This window comes from Lithobates pipiens, unplaced genomic scaffold, assembly GCF_037356315.1.
Source record: "Lithobates pipiens isolate NorthernLeopardFrog02 unplaced genomic scaffold, aLitPip1_a1.2 Scaffold_8, whole genome shotgun sequence".
NCBI lineage: Eukaryota > Metazoa > Chordata > Amphibia > Anura > Ranidae > Lithobates > Lithobates pipiens.
In genome coordinates, this window is record NW_027507903.1 from 343,232,580 (window position 1) to 343,254,961 (window position 22,382).

General features: G+C 41.1%; 2 protein-coding genes across 5 annotated transcripts in view; one reads left to right on the forward strand and one right to left on the reverse strand.

Moving 5' to 3' along the window:
- LOC143962129 (uncharacterized) overlaps positions 1-22,382 on the reverse strand; it is a 350,250-nt gene that overhangs the window by 180,792 nt on the left and 147,076 nt on the right. The window lies entirely within an intron of this gene.
- SHROOM1 (shroom family member 1) overlaps positions 1-22,382 on the forward strand; it is a 110,570-nt gene that overhangs the window by 13,764 nt on the left and 74,424 nt on the right. For 2 of the 4 annotated variants that reach the window (XM_077473211.1, XM_077473214.1), the window contains exon 2: positions 9,326-9,401. The exons of the other annotated variants lie outside the window; for them this stretch is intronic. The gene's annotated coding sequence lies outside the window, so the exon portion shown is untranslated. The remainder of the gene's footprint in view (positions 1-9,325; positions 9,402-22,382) is intronic. 4 annotated transcript variants of the gene reach the window in all.

Here is a 22,382-nt window from a genome sequence, read left to right on the forward strand (position 1 = left end):
TCATGCAAGACAGCCCAAGAATTTACAGGCACTGGAGGCTTTTTGCCAAGAGGAATGGGCAGCTTTACCATCTAAGATAAAGCGCCCCATCCTCAAATGCCACAAAAGACTTCAAGCTGTCATTGATGTTAAAGGGGGCAATACACAGTATTCGCACCTGGGGTATGTAAACTTTTGATCAGGGTCATTTGGGTAGTGTCTGTTGACATTATGATTTAAAGAGTAAACACAGTCGCTTGATAATAAATGACTTAAGCCAAACACAAACCATGAGTGAAAGAAAATGTTTGTGTTATCATTCATATTCTCTGAAAAATGGGCAAGAAATCATAAATTGTGCCAGGGTATGTAAACGTATGAGCACAACTGTATGTGTGTGTAATATATAATATATTTTTTATTATATTATTTATAACACTCATGCCCAGAGTATGTATACTTGTCTGTGTCTGCATAATTTGGCTCACAAGAGACTTTGGCAGGCAGCTAGCTATGTCCATTATGATATCTTATTTCCTTTGCAACACATATGGTTACATTTATAATAAGCCAAACTAGGAGTCTGCGAGATATGTATATAGCACACACCCACAATCTTTCTTTCTTGTTCACCGCAGTGCAGCTTTGTCCTGTGCAAAATAAACCACAGTTTTATAGCCAGACCTCAGATTTCATACCCGCCCTGGCTTGGCACGTCTGCTCAACAAGTGTCCATGTGGTACGGCAAAGCTCCTGCATTCTGATGAACTGATTAGGAATTCCATGCTCTGCAATAATGTGCCTTTTTATTATGCCCCTAAGAGCTCTGTATTAATGGCGAGCCTTGCAAGCATGCCTCAGATCACTGATAGATTTATAGGGCCAAAGTCTTTTGTATAAAACCTCTGTTAAATTCCTTGGCTGCTGAATGTATACATAGTTTTTATTATATGCACTTATGCGGATTATATTCTTTCTAGTATCTTAATTATATGTTTGGATTCTTGAAAATGAATTTAATGCTTATATAGGGATTCATTTTTATATTGGGGTTTGTTTCACATGTCTGTATTTTCTTAATTTTCAAAATGAAACTGTTATTCTTTTTATTTAGAACAGTGGTTCTCAACCCTTTTTTTTTTTTTTTTCTTGAGAGCACGGTCTGGCAAATATTTTTCAATCGTTTCCACGCCCCCAAAAAATATTACTCACAGAATAAAAGTCTGGGAATGCAGAATATGTGTTTTAAGAAGGGAGTAATAGGTTGGAAATTTGAGTTTTCAATTAAATAAACACTACGACAGTGGTTCTTCACTTCGCTGCCCTCCCTCTCCTGACTGAGCCTATGCCCTGCATGAGATCTCTGCTACCCCCGCTGGGCCTGTCTATCTCTTTATAAATGTGAAACAATTTTCGTGGTCCACTCACCCTGCTGTCCTTCCTCTTTTGTATGGGGCTGGACCCTGCATGAGTTCTCTGCCGCCTTCTGCTGGACATCTCTACCCCTTTGGATATGAATGCATCTGCCTGGTCCACTTATCCTGCTGCCCTCCCTTTCTCCAATAGGCATGGGCCCTGTCTGAGATCCAGGGTTCCGCTCTGTCCCTATACAAGTGAAAGCATTCCCCTGGTCCACTTACCCTCTTCTGAATGGGCTTGGGCCCTGCATGAGATCCCTGCTGCCTCCCGCTGTGCCTGTCCACCCCTATACTTATGAAAGCATGGTCCATATGGCCTTCTGTCATCCTTCTACTGAATGGCGCTGTCTGGGATCCCCAGTGCCTCTGTTTGGGCCTCTTTGCCCCTACACACATGAATGGCCTTGGGTGCTGCCTTTTTAATCTCTTCTGTTTCCAGCTTGTCTTTCTCTGCTCAGAGCAAACAGTTCCACCTGCCCAATCTGGGTGACTTTAGCAGGTAGGTAGTCTATAAAGGTCACACACAGGTGAAGCAGTTCCCAGGTGGCTTACTCTGCAGCCTGCTGCTGCTCTCATTCTGCTTCTGTGCCAGTTGCTACTTTGAGAAAGGGCAACCATTTTATTCAGCTGCAGCTCCTCTTGGTGTCTTGCACTGTGAGGCTGCAGTAGCGCCTGTGAGGTAGGTGCTGTCTTCCAGGTTAGCCAACAGGGTGTAAGCAAACAGCATGGCGCTGCTGAGACTGTGACAGCAGTAGCTGTCCAGCTGCGGCTCGGCGGGGAGGAAACTAGCACACAAAAAAAATAACTGGTTTTAAAAATGCGACACTCGCATCAAGACAGTGGGAAGGCCATGGCCTAGCAGTTCAGAAACGCTGATTTGATATATATTTTATCTGTTCTCTAAGGCTACATTCACAACGTGGTGTTCCGAATTGCTGCAAAACGTGGGACATGCAGGTGATCTCGTTACTTTCAATGGCATTCCGGAACTTCTTTTGGGGCGGCAGGCGGCCCACAATTCTTTTTGTGTGACTTTACTGATTTGTCAGGTGACAATCGCAGCAAAATCGCGACATTTTTTTATTTTTTTTGGTGCCATTGAAAGTAACGGATTGCCTGTGTATCCCACATTTTTCGGCGATTCGGTATCGCGGGCGGAATCGTGGCGATTGCACCTGCAATCTGGAACGCCATAGTGTGAATGAAGACTAAACCATTTCAAATCTGTAAGATTTGTGTCTTTGTTAACAAAAATGTCAGAGAGATCGGTTGACATTAAGGCTGGGTTCACACCGCTGCGGCAGCGAGAACCGGATGTGATTCGCAAAAGTATCTGGAATCGGCTACTCTGTTGTATAGAGTGTATTAGGGTCAAAAGCGCTTAGACTTTAGAACCACTTTAGGCTGGGTTCACACCGCTGCGGCAGCGAGAACCGGATGTGATTCGCACCGCACTGCAGTGCAAATCACATCCGATCTCTGTGCGATGCGAGTTCAGCCATACAGATAGTATGGCTGAATTCGCATTGCACCAGTGCGATCTGCAAACTCGGACAGGAATCGGATCGCATGGTGTGAACACCCATGCGATCCAATTCTGCTGCGGACCAAAAAAAGGGTCCCTTGCGAGTTTGCGGCGGGTGCGATGCGAATTCAGCCATACTATCTGTATGGCTGAACTCGCATCGCACAGAGATCAGATGTGATTTGCACTGCAGTGCGGTGCGAATCACATCCGGTTCTCGCTGCCGCAGCGGTGTGAACCCAGCCTAAAGTGGTTCTAAAGTCTAAGCGCTTTTGACCCTAATACACTCTATACAACAGAGTAGCCGATTCCAGATACTTTATTGCAAAGACCGATAACTAGTTTTGTATTTAGAGCTGAACCCTGGGCACACAAACTTATTTGAATTTACATTTTTAATAACCACAGAGGATAAAACCTCTCTGTGTACATCAAATTCCTTTTGTAAATGCTCATATTTTGTAAAGATAGCAGAACTATAGAGTTTGATATAGGACTTGTCACATTGCAAAAGGAGAGAGTGCTGCAGTGACTGCTCTTTATTTTAGGAAATTGTTGCACAAAGGCAAAGTGCAGGACTTGTTGCATACTAGATAACTACATGGATCTGAAAGAAGTATGCCAAGATTCAAATAAAAATACTTTTGCTCAGTGAAAAGTGCCTTTCTCTGTATGCTGCTTGAACATGTATGTTATGCTGATTCTGTGATTGACATTTGTATATTTTTGTACCAATAATATCCGTTTTGAGTTAAAAAAAAAAAAAATACATTTGCTCTTGTATTTAGACAATATTCGTTCAACCCAAATTTCACATGTAAGAGTTCAGTTTTTGCTTTAAATTCTACAATTCTATTTCCCGCAGAGGGTTGTATATTTTCAATATTTTTTATTTTTTTCGCTTTTAAAATGTACAAAGGTACATAACCACAAAAAAAAAAAAAAAAGGAAAAATTACTCATTTTAAAGATATCCAACAAACCTACGGTAATTGTAGAAAAAAAAAAAAAAAGAAAAACAAGAAGCAACCCCAGAGACTTGCAATGTACAGTATTCATATACATAGCATCAGCACTGGACAACTGATGACACTGCTTCTTACAATTTCTGCAAAAAATTGTGTTCTACCTTTTTTGCTAACATTTATATAAGAAAACAAAGCAACAGAATAACTCATGATATAATCAAGACCATGAATACATTGTATGTACAATTTTTTTGTATCCAGTATCTAAATATGGTTTCTGATTGTGCACACTTTTTTAAAATATATGCTTTTCTTCTAAAATGTTTCTTGATCACGCTATCTAATAAAATGACAAGTATGTTTTGTGTATACTGAAAAGGCAGTTTTTTTTTTTTTTTTTTTTTTTTACTCTACCTGCACTTGTGATGTGTGTGACACATGAACTTGGTGGGTGGTGGTGACAGTGTAGTAGTGGATTATTGCCTGTACTTTAGCTCTGTCCCCACCCTTGTTACAAGTGCAGGTTCTGAGGGATTCTCTAGGAGGGTGGATCAGTGGATGGGCACTTGTAAGAATTATGCCTTTTTAAAGATCACACGTTCCAAAATGAGCTAAGATAAGCGGCCTCTGCTAGCAGACTTCATATTTAAATGTCCCCCAATGACGGGCCTAATTTTCAAATTACCGCAGGAAGTTTTTGTTCTGGACAGTATTCTCCATTTCATATTGACAGCTTGCACTGCTGGATAGAACTTCAAATGCTGTGGTTATTGCTGGGAAGTATGTGACACATTTAAAGTGATGCTGAACACTCACTGTTTAATTTTACAGTGTTCCTTCTATTTCTGTATGTGGATGATGGCACTGTAATTATTTTTAAATTAAAGAAAAAAAAAAGCTATTTCCTAATGGACTATACAGACGTGACCCAGCTCCTTCCCTGCCTGTCTGCAGGGAAACATAAGCAGGAGGAGCTTCTAGTCCTCCTGCTTCTGATCACATGTAAAAATAATAAAAACATAAATAAAATAAAAAAACTTTTGGAATACAGAGTAAAAATAAATTATAAAAAAAATGTTGTAAATTGTCAGATATAGAGTATCTCTCGCAAAAGTGAGTACACCCCTCCACATTTTTGTAAATATTTAAATTATATATTTATTAAAATTGGGTATTACACTTACATCTATGATGAAATTTGTATGCGGTTCTCCATTGACAACGTCGCGTATGACAAAAAGCGCCTGAAGGAAGGTACGTAGTCACGTCACCACGCGATCCTCCTCCTCCTCCTCCTCCTTCCTCCTTCCTCCTTCCTCCTTCCTCCAATTTTATCATAGATGTAAGTGCAATACCTAATTTTAATGTATATTTAGGCAATGTTAGACTAAGCAGGTCTACATTATGGTGGTTGGGCACTCTCCTTGTCTTTTTTGTATTACACTGTGGTGACATCAAGAAGCTGAAGTGATTTTATATTTTGCATGTTTTGAGTTGATTGATCGAACAAAACGTTTGCATCACAGCTTTTTTTATTCTACATTATCCCTTGTGTGTATCCCACTTTATGCTGCTGCTGGTTTAGGGTGTATAATGTATTTAATTGAGCATAATTTTTAGTGCAGTTATCTCCTTTTTCCTTAACTATTTTCTTATGTCTTTTCATGTGACAACACTGAAGAAATGACACTTTTCTACAATGTAAAGTAGTGAGTGTACAGCTTGTATAACAGTGTACATTTTGCTGTATCCTCAAAATAACTCTACACACAGCCATTAAGGTCTAAACCGCTGGCAACAAAAGTGAGTACACCCCTAAGACCCCTTTCGCACCTCAAACGGAAGGTGCGGGTGCGCAAGGTCTCTAACATCCACCAGCTCCGTGATGTCATGGAGGATTGGAAGAGGACTCCAGTGGCAACCTGTGAAGCTCTGGTGAACTCCATTGCCAAAAGTGTTAAGGCAGTTGCTGGAAAATAATAGTGGCCACACAAAATATTGAAGGTAAATTGGATATCTGGCTCTCCAATTTGAATATGATTAGTCAGACTTCAGGGAAAAACATAGTTGAACCATGGTAAGGGGGGTGATTTTAATAGGTAGCCATCCTCAGAATGTGTCCAGCAACTCTGCAAAACATATAAAAGAAATGCAGGGGGGGGGGGGGCACCTCTCTAAGTGTAGTATTAAAGCAGTATTAGTTATTGCACAAGATTAAAAACACTTACAAGATATAAGTGGGAGTAATGCTTGTCATAAGTATGTAGTGCTGGCAGTTCTACTGTGTCCCACAGGCTCCTCGCACGATCAGGTTAGCTGGGAAAGGTTCTGGTGTGATGTTGTGCTGAATAACTGTACATTCAGGAAAACCAGGAAGTGGTCAGCCCCATGCTGTCCAGATTGAACCGAAAGAGGAAATGATGTCGCCAGCAGGGGACAGGAGGAAGGGGTAAAATATTGATTCTTTGGGTCCAATTAGAACATTTTCACTTAGTGTACTCACTTTTGTTGCCAGCGGTTTAGACATTAATGGCTGTGTGTTGAGTTATTTTGAGGGGGCAGCAAATTTACACTGTTATACAAGCTGTACACTCACTACTTTACATGGTAGCAACGTGTCATTTCTTTAGTGTTGTCACATGAAAAGAGAATACATTTTTTACAAAAAATGTGAGGGGTGTACTCACTTTTGTGAGATACTGTATGTTTGAAATCAAATCTTTTATTATTTTGTGGAAAAAAATAACATGGTGTGGGCAGATTTCTGACTTTCAAAAGGGTGTGTTACGCCCCCCAAGCCTATGTCATTGATTAAGAAGGAGGTGAAGCCACCATTAATCTACATGTAATATCCCGCCCCCATTGTGTTTAGTGGGCATGGAGGAGAAGGGAATGGGTTGTCATTTAACACTGTATATGCCACATATGCGACTCTATAGTCACGTAGGCTGCTCAGATGTGATAGGAAGGAAATGCTCAGCATAGAAACTCACTGAAAACTGAGCATGTATAGAGTCGCCGCAAAATCCTTAGCGGAGTTGGGGACATGAACAGATGGTAGAGGGAGAAAGCAGCAGGATCAACCAGGTTTTTTGCAAAATAAATATAGAAAATGAATTTCATAGTGACTGAGTATAAACAGTGTGTAATACAGAATTTATTGATAGTTTTGTGTGTGTGTTTTTATATATATAATATATATATTTTTTTTATATATAATGTGGGTTTAGTGACACTTTTAAGTCCATTTTAAACCTAACCGATCCAATATGACATATTAAATTAGGGCAGCCCTTAAATTTGCATTGGTCTAAATAGGCCCTTACCACTATATAACTTTTTTATGTTGTTTCTTCCCTATCCATAACGCAAATATGTGTTTTATTTTATTTTTTTTAAGACATTTACATCTTTCAACACATGGCACTCTTGCATACAACTAAATTCTTTTAGAAAAGTTGCTTGACGGTAGATGTTGACAATGCGATCTATAATTTTTAGCAAGAGCAGCACAAGCAAGCCTGTCTGCAGCAAGGGATTACGTTACACTAGACTAGACCTTATAGAAGCCAAATTCTTTATGAATTCAGTTTAGTGTCATGCTGAAAGGTAGATGTAGCTGCATAAACGGGTTGTTTTTTAAGATTTGCCTCTAGAAAAAGATGTCTGTTGCAGTAATGCATCCCAAATTTCTAGTAAGAGCTATTACATCAGAGATCAGGATGTACCAGAGCATCCAATTCCTGGGTAATTGCAGGCAGCCTGGTGCTCCAAATTCTCTCGTGCTGAAAGAACCAGTGTTTTCCTATGGCCAGACACAGCTCATGCCCTGGCACAATGCAGATGGCAAACTTATTTTGCACTCTGCAATTTGTATCAGTACAAATCTTTCAAGCCCAGCTTTTCGGGATCACTTGTTGAGCACCAGGGACACTTGACAATTTTTCTCTCCCCCGGGGATAAAGCTTACCACTAAAAAGTTTGACAGAATAGCTAGCCCATAAATTGTCCATCGCAAAGAGAGAGACTCTCTCTCTCTATATGCCTGGCTTTCTGCCCCTCCTTCATTCATAGAAGCCGTACTATTGTGTTCGTTAACAGAAAACACTATAAATGGAAGAGACAGACCCTTCATTTATCCTCCATTGGTAAACCATTGTTCTTTCACATAAGCTATAGTACAGCTCCCCACCACCCCTATATCTTTTTTCACCTACCCCATTGATCCTTTTTCCTAACCCATCCCTCTCAAAACCTGAATTCCTATATTCAAAATTGCCACACTCTGGCTGCTATTTCCATAAAGTGATTATTAAATGTAATCTTTTATTCTTTTTATGGGGCTGTAACTTCAGCTTCCTAATGGCCACATCAAACGCGCCATGAATTTACTGGATAACCCAGAGATCTGCGGCCCCACAACTTAGAATATGCTCCAGATTGATATTTCCACCTACCTATGCATGAGCGACAAGTACACGATTATAACCGCTTCCTCCGTGTATAATTTCAGTAAACTCTTGACATAGATTTTTATCTGAATATTCTTTCCCCCCTCCTCCCCCCTTCTTCTTTTTTTTTTTATTTTTTATTTTTTATTTTTTTTTTTTACTTTGTTAAACAGACCTTACTACTCATCTTAATTATGGTAAATTATCGTTCTACATTCTGCTTGCAATGTAACAGCTGTATTTGTTGAAACATAAATAGTATACAGTGTTAAGATATTTTGCTAAAATGTTACTAAAGAATATATAAACTTGATGATGGAAGGAAAATTACAGGTGCTACAGATTTAATATTAAAGTGATTCTATTGTCTGGACAGAGACGGACCTTAGGTAAGTTTTAGGGGGGCTGCTGCACACGGAAGGCTTTTTATCTTGATGCATAGAATGCATTAAGATCAAAAAGGCTTCTGCCTTTTACATCCCCTTTTAAGGTAAAAAATGTTCCAGTGTTTATATCGCACCCCCTGTATACTTACCTGAGTCCTATCTTGATCTAGTGTTGTGCCCGTCTACAGCAGCTCTCTCCTGTCTGCTCACAGAGGCAGCAGTGGGAGCTGTTGGCTCCTGCTGCTGTCAACCAATAGATCCCTGTGAGCAGAGAGCAGGGGTTGTGGCTGAGCTACGCTGTCTATGTAAATAGACGCGCACACAGCCCTGGCTTGTGATCAAGCCCACAGATGTGCCCCCGTAGCATGCAGCTTGCTATAGGAGCACACATTGAAAAGGAGGAGCCAAGAGCACTGGTGGGGGAAAATAGATACTTTGGCGCTGCTTTGTGCAAAACCATTGGAGCGGGTAAGTATAGTATGTTTGTTTGTTTGTTTTAATAATAAAAAAAAAACCTTTTACAAACACTTTTTTTAATGCTAGTTAATGATTTAGTTTCATTGTCTAATTTACATCTTAACTTTTTTCTTTCCTTTCAGTGCTTATTTGAGGGGCCTATAAATTTTGGGGAAAATATGAATCGGTTTTCTTTCTTCATTCACCATATGGAAGCGGGTAATAATAATAATTACTAAGAAAAAATTAACAAGAAAGCATTGCAGTCTTTCCTGAGATAATGACATGAAGTGATGAGCAATGTGTGGGGTAGTCTATCTAAAGAAAAGTACTGAGCATTGTATAAAAGGATATCTACATGACAGATGCATGTCTGTGAGCCAGTGCTGAGTCAATACTGAGTGACATTAATAGATAAGGATGGGAAGAGGGATGTAGATAGCCCTGGAATCCTGTTGAAAAGGACAGGCGAATAGCTGCCAAAGAGATATATATACCTGTCAGCCAAAATGTTAACTGCATCTTTTGATTAGGGATTTAGTATTAGTACCTGTATTTGAGTAACTCCTATAAGGGTGGCCATAAGCAGACAGAAGTTTCCTTTTAAGCCTATACTAAATAGTCTGGCACATTGCATGCACACACAGTGAACAACAGTTTCTTTTCTTTACTCCATAGAAAAGTAAATAATTGGACCTTGGTTATGCAGTTAGTTTCTGCCTACCATTGTATCTTTGCAGCAGTGTTAGCTTGCCAGTTTCAATAGAGTAATTGTTGCAAGGACTTATAAACTTTATGTTCCTATACAACAAAATTGAGCTTGCGTGTATGCTTGAGTTGCTGAGCCAGTTTCTTCCTGTCATTTATTTATTTATTTTATTTGCCATTTTCTGCTTTTCGATACTAACATGCCAAACTCTCCCCCTTAATCTCCTAAGCTTCTCTATTCGTTTGTTCTTGGCTTTGCCAATTAGTTATCTCTAACATTGTAATGCAGCAAGCAAACCCTGCACATAAGAGAGTTCATGCATATACACCTCTCACCACTGCTCCCCTTTAAGCTGGCCAAAGACTGTTCTGCCACGTACACACGATCGGATTTTCCGGCGGAAAAATCTTGGATGGTTTTTCTGACAGAATTGCGCTCAAGCTTGGCTTGCATACACACGGTCACACAAGTTCTCTGAAATTTCAACTGTCAAGAACGCGGTGACGTAGAACACTACGATGAGCCGAGAAAATTAAGTTCAATGCTTCCGAGCATGCGTTGAATTGTTTCCGAGCATGCGTAGAGAATTTTCGATCGGAACTTTTTCCAACCGAAAAATTGAGAACCTGCTCTCAATCTTTTGCTGGTGGGAATTCCGCCAGCAAAAGTCCGATGGAGCATACACTAGGTCGGAATTTCCGACCAAAAGCTCACATTGGACTTTTGCTGGCGGAATTTCTGATCGTGTGTACGGGGCATGGCTGAGATTTGAACCATATATGGGCATGCTGATTGTACCCAACCAGCATGCTGCGTTTTTCATGCAATTTATTGGCAATAATCACTGTGTGTTGTCCTGGCCGGGAAGGCTTCCCACCGTCTATGGCTGTGTTTGAATGAAAAAAACAAAAAACAGTCAGCATGCTGAAGAAACAAGTAGAACAGATTTCTCCATTAACACAAATGAGGTAGATTGAGGAATTTCCCCCCTCCTGGGAAATTGGATTCTAATAGTGGCACCCTCTGCTGTCGGGATACAATAATCTGCAGCTGATTGGCTGCTGCCCACTGTTTGAGAAGTTTTTTCAACACGTCCCTTCAGCCGAACTGAGATGCCAGAGTGGGCCCATGCATCTTGATGCTGTAACTGTAGGCCGACTGAGCCAGGAGCACTGGGTATATGGTCTGAGGGACCAGTAATGGAGCAGTAGAGCATCTGAAGAGTGACCCAGGCGGCCTAGCATTTTTTATTGTGTTGATGACAATCCCCTGAATGGGCAAACTGATGTAAGGACTTTACTTTTCCTCTTTCAATGAAAGTGGGCCAGCAAGACATTAACCACAGTTCTGACTTGCAGGGACTCACTGCAAAGGTATCTATCTACCATTGAGCTAAACATTCCCCATATCACACTAACATCAACTGCATTTGTGGCCCCAGAAAAGGAGTGGAGGGGGTTTTAAGTTGCAGTCACACATTGGAGGGGGGGGGGGGGGGGGGCACGTGCAACACTGTAAAAGCAGACATATGACCACCCTACTAGGTTTCATTGCATAGCTGAATGGGTAACGGCTATGTGTTTTATTTATTCATTAAAGGTAAAAAGATGTATGGATATTTACACTCAGGAAATGAACAGTGGTATAAATATTTCAAAATAAATCAAATTATGTCATGGAACTAAATGTAGAATAAGTGGCTTCTGCCTCAGGTTGTTGTCTGGCTATAATTTTACTGTTTCGCCTTGACTAACAGGGAGGAGATATCGGCTGCGTGTTTGAAGTTGCACATTACGGAGCCCGTTGGGAGTGGGCTTACATGGATCTGTTACTTTTATTGTAGGAAGTACCTTGTTTTTATGGAGCAGCTAATGCTGATGTCATATTTAACATGCATTGAACAGTTAATCACCCGGCTTTCCATAACTGAGTAGGGCCTACTATACTGATATTTTCCTGCTGACCTGGCGGTATGAACAAAGTGGGCCTTTGGCAAAGAAGCTCTTAAACTTGGATTGTTATTTATTGTATTGATTCAAAGGTGAAATCACTTCTCTACATGTTAGATTGGCCTTCTAAAAGGAAGTCCGGTTCCAGTTTAATGGCACTAGCATTATTTTGTTTTGCGTTTTCTGTATAATGTGTGTTTAATCAAGATGTATGCCTCTTGCTCTAAAATGACTACTTGCTTTGTCATTTGACAGATGTTCATTCGCAAGTGAATTCTGCTGAATGCATTAGTTCATGTGGGCAAAGATAGATTTTGGGCAGATAAGGGCCCTTGTCATTCCTTTAATTGTTTTGATTGACATTTATAAGGACTGCAATAGGCAACAGGAAGCCACCTTATTTGTATTGACTGTACTTGCATGACCCCACCTTATCTGCCTACAAGCAAATCCTCTCTTGTGAAGTGACAGGCAGGTTCAAAACTTGGACCAATTTTTACTATCACCCTTTTATGACTAAGAGCATAGACCTCCATCAGGCCCTAAGCCCCTGCCTAGGTGACCTTGTGGAAGATCGGTTTCTTGATGTGGGTCAAGGCGTAAGTAGTGCATAGTTAACCCCTCAGACGGACACATTCTGCTCTTGCTTGTCTGATTCAAATACCAATGTGGTGAAAAATAGATATGGTGACATCTGGGTGCTGCTAGTTTAATGTAAGCGGAGGCTCCTGTGTGTGGGTAAAGAGGAAGTGGTTGGTATCAGAAATTTTAAATAAATTAAAAACTACACTATTAAAACACATTAGCACATCCTTTCTGTCCCTGTGCTTCTAGAACTGTTATCCTGGGCACAGGCCATTGTAAATATTTTTTAACAGAGTGAATAATCTGCAAATGTGCCTGTGATATATAATAAAAATGCAGCCATATACTTCATTAGGAGCTCCGCTCTGCGCTCACGTGACCTACTGTCTTTTTCTTTTCCTTGTCTGACAATTGCAGTGGGCGGGGCCGAGAATGATGTAAGTTGGCAGGGGAGTAGGGGAGGCGGCGAGTCATCTGAGCCCCGAGCAGCGCTCTTAATGAGGTATATAGCTGCATTTTTATTATATAACTCAGACACTTTTGCAGAGGACATTTTTAAACAGACAACAACTTGTCCACGGGCTGGGTGCCCGTGAATAAATCACTGGCACTGATGATTGGTGGTGGGTCAGGTGCGGGCCGTGGGTTGCCAACCTCTGCCTTAAGGCTTGATGAAAGAAGATGGAGGTGTTAATTTGGAGATTAAAATTTTTTAGGAAGGGGGGGGGGGTATCAGATGGGGTCATGGGCTGATGAGTGGTATTAGATGGAGTCAAAGGGGGGAGGGAAGAGTGTGGCACCAGATGGGGTCAGTGGGGGGAGAAGGGGGTACAGTAGGGTGTAAAAGGGGTAACAGGGTCTAATGGAGTGAGGAAGGGGTACCAGAGGGGGTCTGTAGGTGAGAAAGGGGTAACCAATTGTGTCATAGAGACAAAGATGGATATAATAGAGGATTAAATTATATTTATATTATTTAATTTTAATGCCAGAACAAAACCATGTCATAACTTTTAAAAAGGAAAAGGCAGGTTCATACCTGGAACCAGGCCTGATTTGTAATTGGCATTGTAAGTGTGAGAGGGACTGCTGTGGGGAACCCTGCTGTCACTACATCCTTCTCATTTTGAGACTAAGATCTCATGTGCTCTGTCTAAAAATATGACCTGTTAATAACTCGAAGGTGAATTGATAACCTAAATAGACCTAAGGCACAAAGAGCCAGAGAAATGCATGTGATAAAATCTAATGCCCAAGTAAAATAAACACATTGATGTCCATTGTAACTGAGCCTTTTTTTTCTAAATATAGGCACATGACAAACTTAATATAGAATCCACATCTCCTAGTTAGTGTTAGCAGAACTTGAGTTTTACCAAGGCCTATGATTTTTTTTTTTTTCAGTTTTAAAACTTTCAGTCATACCTATCCACAGACAAATGGATAGAATGTGAGAGCTCCCAAAAGCAAAGAACATTTTAGAGGATACATACATTCCAATGCTGAGTCAGAGGAAAACCACTAATGACATCAGGTGACCATGTTGGCTTCTTATGAGCTGGTGACTACAGTCCACCCTACCTGTGGTAAGCAATCCACTGCAACCACAGGTCTTTCCACATGTTTTAGACAAGAGGCTATAAAAAAACTAATGTAGCACAGTACTACAACAGGACTGCAAACTCCTTAAAGCAAATCTGTAATTAGAAAAAAAAAATTAAGCGGTCATTACTTCTAGATAAGTTGATTATCATGATATTTTTTTTTTTACATTGATACTTTGCGTCAATGACCCATTAAAAATTAGAAAATCCTGACTTTCACATGATGTGTGCTTGTTCTGGCTGTGAAGCGAAGGCGAACTCTAGTCAGCAATAACATTTTTAGGACAGCTTGATTCCCAATGTTTTATGGCCGGTATATCCTTGCCGTATGGGAGAGAATCTGATCTTGATGCAAAAAAAGGGTCAGACTCCGTACACCACTTGGTCATTTTCTGCCATCAATCTTCTAGTTTTGTTCCTTTCAGTTATAATGTCTAGAACAGCCTTTCTCAACCTTTTCAACACAGAGGAACTCTGGAAATAATTCTTCAGTCTCGGAGAACCCCTGCTAAAAATGAAAATCTACAACTCGTCATACATTAGTGTGATGGCCAATGAGAAGAATGCTTCTTACACTTGTGGTTCTTGGGAAGGATTACCCCCTTACATATAACTCAAAAGATCAACGGTGTCCTTGAGAACTTGCCTGAGAGGCACAAATTGACCATTGCTATGGGATCCCCTAGTCTAGAGGAACCCTAGTTGAGAAACCCTGGTCTAGAATCTAGATCATGGTGCAAACTTGCAAAGCACAGTGCTTTCAAATATAGTAAATGAAAACTACAGTCAGTTATTAAGACAATCCAGTGGATGCTTGGTGAATTTGGTGTTCTTCAGACCACTTCTACAGGATAAGATTATACTGTATCCTTGTTGTTTGCATTCAACAGCCTTTGGGCAGTCTTCCTACAAGATTCTGAGTTTTTTTTTTTTTTTCCTCGCTTGCTCCAAGTGATCACTGCAACCATGTAGTAGCAATTTTCATTACAGATCAACTACATATTGAGGCTCTTGGATATTCGGAGATATTCTTTCCAAAAGTTTCTAGAGTTACAAACCATAACTGTTCTGGGAATCTGAGGTATTCTTTGCTATCCTATACCATCTCCCTATCACTGCATAATTCATTACAATATTTGCCGGTTGCAAAAACACTTGTCCTTATGCTTTCCTAATTGTTGCATGTGCCTATAGTGTTTAATGGAACCCCCTTATGAGTAGTTGCTAAGAGTAATGCCCTGTACAAACGGTCGGACATTCCGACGACAAAACCCGTCAGAATTTTTCAGATGGATTTTGGCCTAAACTTGTCTTGCATACACACGGTTGCACAAAGTTGTCTGAAAATCCGATCATTCAGAACGAGGTGACGTACAACACATACGATGGGACAATAAAGAGGCCAGTGGCCAATAGCTTTCGTCTCGTAATTTATTCTGAGCATGCGTGGCACTTTGTGCATCGGAATTATCTACACACGACCGGAATTTAAATGATCGGATTTTGTTGTCGGAAAATTTTAGATCCAGATTTCAAACTTTGTGTGTCGGAAATTCAGACGGAAAAAGTCCAATTGAGCCCACACACGATCGGAATTTCCGACAACACAGTCTGATCACACATTTTCCATTGGAAAGTCCGACCATGTGTACAGGGCATAAGGCTGGGTTCACACTTGTGCAATGTTAGACATTGCATGTGATTCGCACCGCTCTGCAAATCACATGCAATGTCTGTGCAATGTATGGCTGAATTCACATTGCACTTTAACCAAAATGGTACAGGACCCCCCTTTTTTTTTTTTTTTTTTGCCTGCACTGGAATCGGATTGTATGGGTGTTCATACATAATGCAATTAAATTCTTGCACCATTTGGCAGTTTGCACTGCGATCAGCGAACAGATCTGGGGGTGTCATTAACTCTGCATTGACACCCACAGCGTTTCACAGATGCCTGTGTGAACCGCCAGCAGTTGACATGCGATGTGGCAACCCACACTAGAATCGTACTGGTTCCCGCATCGTATATATGTGAACCAGAGCTTAAAGTGTTGTAAAGTCTAAACGTTTTTTATCTTAATGCATTCCTTGCATTAAGGTAAAAAATGTTTAGGTGTCTGCATCATCCCCTCAGCCCCCATTTACTTATCTGAGAGCTCATTCGCTCCAGCACCCTGCACGTTTGCAGATCTTTTCTCCCCTCACTTTTGGGTCTTGCTGGATTTTCTGGGACGCTTCTCATGGGGGCACTGACCAGAGAGGAGGGGCCTGAAGCGCTGGCAGGGAATCTGAAAAGAGGAGGTTCCCACCCACTCTGTGCGATTCCATTGCACAGAGTTACATAGTTGAAAAGACACAAATCCAGTGTCCAAATCCAAATGTCAGTATTACATTGTATATCCCAGTATGCTGCGGTCGTTCAGGTGCTTATCTAATAGTTTTTTTAAACGATCAATGCCCCCTGCTGAGACCACTGCCTGTTGAAGTGAATTCCACATCCTTGCCGCTCTTACAGTAAAGAACCCTCTACGCAGTTTAAGAGTAAACCTCTTTTCTTCTAATTTTAATGAGTGGCAACGAGTCTTGTTAAACTCCCTCCCCTTCAACTCTTCATAACTAATGTCCTCCAGACCCTTTATTAGCTTTGTTGCCCTTCTTTGTACTTGCTCCATTTCCAATACATCCTTCTTAAAGACTGGTGCCCAGAACTGGACAGCATACTCCAGGTGCAGCCAGACCAGAGTCTTGTTGAGTCAGAGCATTATCATTTTTTCCCTGGAGATAATTCCCTTTTTAATGCATGGCAATATTCTGTTTGCTTTGCTAGGCTCAACACTGGCATGCAATGCCAAGCTTCAAATATTTTTTTATTTTTTTTTTACCTTTTGTACCACCACTCCCTCCCTTTTTAGAATGTAAGCTCTACGAGCAGGGTCCTCCTGTACCTTTTGTATTGAACTGTACTGTAATTGTGTTGTCCCCCCTATACATTGTAAAGTGCTGTGTAAACTGCTGAAGCTATATAAATTGTGAATAATAATAATTTTTTTTTCAATGCTGCTTCATAGAAAGTGATATATTGGGCAAACCAAGCCATATCCTGCATGTGTGTTAGGTCAGACTTTTAACATAACTTATTATTATTATACAGGATTTATATAGTGCCAACAGTTTGCACAGTGCTTTACAACATGAGGGCAGACAGTACACTTATAATACAAATCAATACAGGAGGGATCAGAGGGCCCTGCTCGTTGGAGCTTACAATCTATTACGTTTAATATTTGCCCTTGGGTCATTTAATGTGATTGGCTACTGTAAAGAAATTAGTGTAAATTTTCTAAATCAGTATTAGCCATCTGACTGGGGTACATCCTCTTAAAGCATGGCTATTATGAATGATACAGTAGAAGCAAATGATGTTGCTTAATGGTATGTGATTCAGTAAATAGATGGTTTCTAAGCATGTAAAACTGGTAAAAATATGTTACAAAGTCTTGTCTATCAGCCTATCATTGTGGAAAAGGTTCTTCAAAACAAAACAAACCATCACTTGGTATTTCCGTGTTCCTGCTATTTAGAATCTGCTGGGTAATTTAATTCCTCTTCCCTTCTATAATTTATTTAATGTGAGGTCACAATAGCTGCTTTGTCCTGTACGTTCTTTGCAACCAGATCCCCTGTCTGCCCTGTAGCTTGGAAATGTTATCAGTCCTCTTACTGACAAATGGCAGAGAAGTTTACTATCTGATGAAGGAGTCTTTACTTGCAATATAGCTTTTTAAAATCTGTTTAGTGTATTATTACATACATGTTCCAACTTTTTGCCCAAACTGCCTATCAAGCAGAATAAATGGGAATAAAAACCTCTGCTAAAAATGCAATAGAACACATTATGGCAGAGTGGTAAGCGTTGTTGGTTTGGATAAACAGGGTCACTTGTAACCAAATCCATACCTGCTAAAAGGAGATGGAGTATACTTAGAGCATTTTTGACAGCCCAGGTCTTGAAGCACCGCTGCTTTACTGCTCCACAGCTGCAGGGTGCAAGTATTTTCACGCTTCTGGGTGTGCGCAATACTTATTTCCCCGCCACACTGCTTGGTGCCTACCACGGGCTTATTCGTCACTATATACAAGATGGCAGGGGAAAATGCTGCGTGTGGTAGTCAAAACTTGGGTTTGACCCTTCTGAACAGCCAAATACTTGGAGCAGCAAAATAGCAGCGTTTCAAGACCAGGGCTGCTGGAAAGGTAAGCATATTCTTACTTTTTGTTTGACAGGTATGGTTTTGGGTTAGGCCCCTTTCACTCTGAGGCGTTTTTCAGGAGCAACAGCACTAAAAATAGCGCCTGAAAAAAACCGGGCCCTTCCACTCCAGTGTGAAAGCACTCAGGCTGAGCTGGCAGGATGGTAATCCTGCTAGCAGCATCTTTGGAGCGGTGAAGGAGCAGTGTATTTTTATTTTTTTTTGTGTATTTTTTTTTTTCCAAAAAAATTGCTTTTAAAAAGCCACTGCACAAATACTGTGACATAAAAAAAAATGCAGTGATAAAAGTCCTGCGCAAAATATGCCAAAATAATAAAGTCCAGAAAAAAAAAAAAAAAAATTGCCCACCATTTTATTCTCTTAAAAAAATATTTAATGTTTGGTGATAAAGTAATTTTCCAGAAAAAAAAGGTAGATTTTTTCCAAAGTATGTGAGAAGTGTCAGAATAGGCCCGGTGTTGAAGTGGTCAAACATGTCATCCTCAAGCGTTTAATCATATAGTACATGTAAATAGAGGCAGCCAGGTGGTTTGCTCATAACATACTGAGTTGGCCAAATCTCTGGGAACAATTCACTGCTTGTGTCACTGATTTGTTATCTCAACAGTTTTTAAGCAGTGAGATTAAATGAGATTGCTAAAATAGCTCGTAATATGTTATCTCTACAAAAAAAAATGTCCCCCTTTTTTAATGTGTTGTAATCGTATTATAATATTTATTGATTTATTTATTACAGGTACTTACAGTATCTCACAAAAGTGAATTTACCCCTCACATTTTTTGTATATTTTTTTTGTTTGTATCTTTTCATGTGACGACACTGAAGAAATGACACTTTGCTACAATGTAAAGTAGTGAGTGTATATTTGCTGTCACTCAAAATAACTCCACACACAGCCATTAATGTCTATACCACTGGCAACAAAATTTGAGTACACCCCTAAGTGAAAATGTCAAAATTGGGCCCAATTAGCCATTTTCCCTTCCCAGTGTCATGTGACTCGTTTAGTGTTAAGGTGTGAAGGTCTCAGGTGTGAATGGGGAGCAGGTGTGTTAAATTTGGTGTTTTCGCTCTCACTCTCTCATAATGGTCACTGGAAGTTCAACATGGGACCTCAAGGCAAAGAAATCTGAGGATCTGAAAAAGGCTTGTTGCGCTACATAAAGGTGTCTAGGCTATAAGAAGATTGCCAAGACCCGGAAACTGAGCTGCAGCATGGTGGCAAAGACCATACATTGGTTTAACAGGACAGGTTCCGATCAGAACAGGCCAAAGAATTGAGTGCACGTGCGTGCTCGGTGTCCTATCCAGAGGTTGACTTTGGGAAATGGATGTATGAGTGTTGCCAGTATTGCTGCAGAGGTTGAAGGGATGGGGGGTCAGCCTGTCAATGCTCATACCATACACTGCATCACATTGGTCTGCATGGCTGTCATTCTATAAGGAAGCCTCTTCTAAAGATAATGCACAAGAAAGCCCGCCAACAGTTTGCTGAAGACAAGCAGACTAAGGACATGGATTACTGGAACCATGTCCTGTGTTCTGATGAGACCAAGATAAACTTATTTGGTTCAGATGGTGTCAAGCGTGTGTGGAGGCAACCAGGTGAGGAGTACAAAGACAAGTGCGTCTTGGCTACAGTCAAGCATGGTGGGGGGGGTGTCATGGTCTGGGGCTGCATGAGTGCTGCCGTTACTGGGGAGTTACAGTTCATTGAGGGTACTGTGTTATGGTGAAGCAGAGCATGATCCCCTCCCTTCGGAGCCTGGGCCGCGGGGCAGTATTCCAACATGATAGCAACCCCAAACACACCACCAAGACGACCACTGCCTTGCTAAAGAAGCTGAGGGTAAAGGTGATGGACTGGCCAAGCATTTCTCCAGAACTCTAAACCTAAACCCTATTGAGCAACTGTGGGACATCTTCAAACAGAGGGTGGAGGAGCGCAAGGCCTCTAACATCCACCAGCTCCATGATGTCATCATGGAGGAGTGGAAGAGGATTCCAGTGGCAACCTGTGAAGCACTGGTGAACTCCATGCCCAAGAGGGTTAACCCGCTGTGTTTTTTTTTTTTTTTTTTTTTATACTCGCCTGCAAAGGAAAAGGCATAATGAGCTAGTATGCACTGCATACTAGCTCATTATGAAATACTTACCTTAGAACGAGACCCCGACATCTGGCCCGATCCACGCCGAGGGAGCTGACATGTTCCCTCAGCGTTTCTTCCGGGTATCGTGGCTCCGGCGCTGTGAGTGGCCGGAGCCGCGATATCATCACTCCCGCGCATGCGTGTTGAAGAATTCTCCACGGCAAGGTCCGGCGTCTGCCGGACTTTCAGCCGAGAATCCCCTGTGCGCATGCACCGCTGCAGTCAGCGGCGCATTGTGAGGGGTATAGGAGATATTTTTTTTTACCTACAGGTAAGCCTTATTATAGGCTTTCCTGTAGGTAAAAGCCCCAAAAATTACTATACAACCACTTTAAGGCAGGGCTGGAAAATAATAGTTGCCACACAAAATATTTACACTTTGGACCCAAGCTGGAGATTTTCACTTGGGGGTTTGTACTCCCTTTTGTTGCCAGCGCTTTAGATAATTGCTGTGTTGAGTTATTTTGAGGGGACAGCAAATTTACACTGTTATAAAAGCTGTACACTCGCTAATTTACATTGTAGTAAAGTGTAATTTCTTCAGTATTGTCACATGAAAAGATATAATAAAAAAATTTACAAAAATGTGAGGGGTGTACTCACTTTTGTTACTGTATATAGTGCAGATAATCTAATCTATGCAGCAATTTACATATATATTGTACATTCACATCAGTCCCTGCCCTCAAGGAGGTTACATACAATCTAAGGTCCCTAAAACCCTGGGTGAAATATCAGTCGATATCGGCCAGTTCAATAGAAACATTTGTGTGTGCGGCAGCTGGTCTGAAAGAAGTCCGCTGAAAGTCCGGCTTCTGTCGAATGGGCATGGCAAGGGTCTGCTGATCGGCCATTGGCTGAGAGCTCTGACTGGTGTGTTCTGGTGGGGGGGGGGGGGGGGGGGGGGTTGTCCCTGCTGTCAGAACACAATAGCTCAGTGGAGAGATCACTGTACTAACATCGGATTGATTAGTACAGGATCTCCTCCCAGGCTCTTCAGTATTTTTTAGTTCAACCCAATGGGTTGGATGGGGAAAAAAGCCAATTTAGACAGGACCTTTTGACCTTTCAGCATGTCATTGGAGTGTGGGAAGAAACTGGAGGAAACCCACGCAGGCACAGAGAACATGCATACTTGGTGCAGGTAGTGCCGTGGTTGGGTTTTGAACCGCTGCTAGGTGGAAGTGCTAACCACTTATTTCCCCCACTGGGGGAGCTGTATTGGGCCAGATTTTTATTTGCTGCCTGATATCATCACAGGCATACTTGACCGTGCTTGTGCTGCATACTGCATGATGGACAGCAGATTGCTTAGGACTGCACACTTGGAGGTGTGAAAGAGGGTATGGAGGCCCTGCAGCTGCAAATGGGAGGTATGTGAGCTATACTGTTTTTTTTTTTATTTTTATTTTTTTATTTTTTTGCACCACAGGCTAAAGGAGTCCAATATGTACAGTATTTCTGAGAGTTTTTTTTTTAGTGCATTAAGCTGTACATGTGAAGGCAGATTTTAGCATATGTGCTTTAGGGCCCAGAATATGTGAATGTTATTGGTATTGCTTGGTAAAGTGTAAACTCTCCTATGTTTGTTTTGCAGTTATTAGTTTCTGGTCTAAAGTTCTTACTGACGTCATGAGATGGATATTTCAGGTAGTCAAAGAATCTACTTCCCCGTTCCTCTGTGCAATATTTTATGACAGGAAAGGGCTTGTATCAGAATCTGATATAAAAATGATGCTGTGGTAAACTAGTTATAGGTTGGTGTTTGTTTTTGCTAGCTTCTGGTAATCGTTCCTGAGCATGCAGTAGCATCGAATGAAATCCCAATCATAGTGGTGTTTGCTTTAGGGACAACATGGTCCTTGGACTCCTAAATGCATTTCAGTTGTAGTTTTACAACCTTTACCTGCAGGTTTATATACCTCTTTCAGACA